The following is a 2708-nucleotide window of genomic DNA, read 5'->3' on the forward strand; positions in this document are numbered from 1 at the left end:
CAATCGTGTCAACAGATATACAAAGACTGAAATAAGAAAACTGCACGATCCCACAATAAATTAAAGCATCGCTATAATGGGTACACAGACTGAATACAGTCCCATTTGAAACAGAAGACTGTAGCATTAGAATTATACTAAAATTTTCTGCATAAGATCTGCATGAAATATACCATCTCATAGGCATTTTATGAGTCAGCCAGCAATTGCTAATGTCATCATTCTAAAAAGGTAATGAATAAGAAAGTAATTAGTTGTTATTTAAATGTGCAGTTGACATGGTTGCAATATCCCAGGACTGTCAAACCTTGCAACCCTGGTTCAGGGGAGCCGTTAAGGTTTTGTGGCATTACGAGTTTTAAAAATCCTTGGGATAAATTATACTTTTGACTAGTTAATTTGTTGACTATGAAACAGAAGACCCAGCAGCTCTCCGAATGAATCATAAAGTTGTTGATATCTCTCACTTCATGTCACTGTGGGTTGGGTTGCTAATGAATGGTCTAGCACAGTCAAAAAACAGATAATATGCATTTTGTTTTCAATAATGTATGCGTGAAGATTTTAAAATGGATTCTAATAATGGTAAAAGTAAAACCATTTTACATTAAGGCTTGTATAGTACTACACTTTTACATTGGTGTGAAACTGACAACATTTAATTAGTGTTCAGCCCCCAACCCAAATTATAACCTTTTTGTTTGAGTGCACACATTTGGTACATTTGTGACATTGCTCCGCCAATTGTTTTGCAATGTGAAAGCAAACACATTTAAAATTAACTGCTCCAATCCGCTAATCAAAATGTGGAAAATATATACTCAAACACTGACGGTCTGCCCAGCCTTTTCACTTCATTGAAGTGCTACAAACTACTACCCCACAATGTAGTACTTCCAAAATGTCTTTGCTGAAATAGCCTATGCAATAATCTCTCTATGTGTGGTTTCTTCTGTCGGTTATACAATAAAAGTACCAAAGAAAGGAAAGGCAGAGTAATATCAAAGCATGTAAAATATTCTCAATGTGTTATTATTATTATTATTATAGACAGACTTTCCACTCAAGTAAACTGCAAGAGAGCATGTGTGGGAAAAGCTCAATATGAAACCATTAGAATGGTGGTTCGCAAGAAGCTGCATGTGAAATTTGAATTCACTTTAAAACAACTTCAAGTTCAATTCAATTTTCCTGGTGTGAAATGAACAGAGCCCAAACTGAAGAAGAAAACAAAAGTTGAACTAGGTGTGAAAGTGCCCTAAATTCCTGTTTTCAACTGAATGTATTCATTGTTTTTTTCTGTGACTATTCACAGTCAATGTTCTCAAACATCAAGAAAAACTAGCTTAAGTTAGCACAGCTGCAACCCCATTGGTGAGGTGCGACCTAATTTGGGGGTTTTCTTCTCCCTAAATGTTCCAAGCAGCTGCATCTTCACCCATAAGGCCCCGGACCTTTATAAATTCAAATTTTAAAGGCCAATAGCTGCATAGATAATCCCTAGAAATCCATGGAAAGAATAACACTTGGCAAAATCAAAATGGTCTAAATGTTTAACAGTTTCAGCTCTCTGCAGGGTTAACATTCAGTGCTCGTGTCTGTCTGACAGTAGCTACAATCACTCATCTGCCTTATTGATTTCCCTGCGCCACGAGACCCTCATTTTCCATGGCCTCCGGGACTCTGATGGTTCCCAGATTACTTCTTTGTGATTTGCTGTCCCGGTCACCAGGTTCGCAATCAGAGGATTTTACAGCCTGGCTGGTTCACTGCTCTGAGGTGAAGTAGTCTTCCAAGCCGCTGCCTCCACAAGCTATTCCTGTACCATTCTAGGGGATTGGTCAAAGCAATGGCTGCCTCTCCCACAGATTGTCCCACTTCTTCATTCATGACCATAACTGGTTTCTGACCCAAACCTTAAAGCTCCTTTTGGCTCAGGATTTGTATGCTGTAACTGTTTCAGACACGAGCAAGGGAAAGCTACAATGGCGTATGACAGAATAAACGCCCTCTCAGAAAAGGAAAAGAAGGATTTCATGTTTCAAATTGAAAAGCTTTGGTTCTCTTAAATGTGTTAACTAATAATGTCGAAGCTCCACAGCACAAAAATGAAATAGAAAGACAATGCATTATAGGTGAAAAAGGTGCCTTCAGAAAAATACTACCTTGCACATACAGGGTAAAATCCCAATTCCAAATCTCTTAAACTGGCAGCATTACCTGCGATAGATCCAAAACGCTTCATTCACAAGCTATATTTGAGAAGAAATATTAGGTAATGATGACCTTAACGCTTTTCTCTTCACCCATTTGTTACACCTTTTCAGTGCCCCTACAGACTGAGAGTGCCTGGGTGATGGGAGAGTGATGGTGTTTGAAGGGGTGCAGAGGACAGGTTTGGTTATTGAGCAATATCTAAGAGCCTATGAATTCGGGCACATGACTGATATTACCCCAGTGTAAGCCAGGGAACGGTTTTGTCATCTCCAAGGTTGGTTATCTGCTCCAAAGGGTTATCTTTGATTACTGACTTCAACACAGATAGAACTGTTTTTAAAGGCAAGTCTCAATACTGAGCTGCTATTTTTAGTTGAAAACATGTATTTCTTACATCTAGATGACATGTCCACTTTAACCTCTTTTCTGCCACCCAGGTGTAAGTTAATCATAGTATGAGTGAAAACAGCTTAAGGGTTCAGCAATCCACA

The sequence above is a fragment of the Amia ocellicauda genome, chromosome 2 (assembly GCF_036373705.1).
Source record: "Amia ocellicauda isolate fAmiCal2 chromosome 2, fAmiCal2.hap1, whole genome shotgun sequence".
Taxonomy (NCBI): domain Eukaryota; kingdom Metazoa; phylum Chordata; class Actinopteri; order Amiiformes; family Amiidae; genus Amia; species Amia ocellicauda.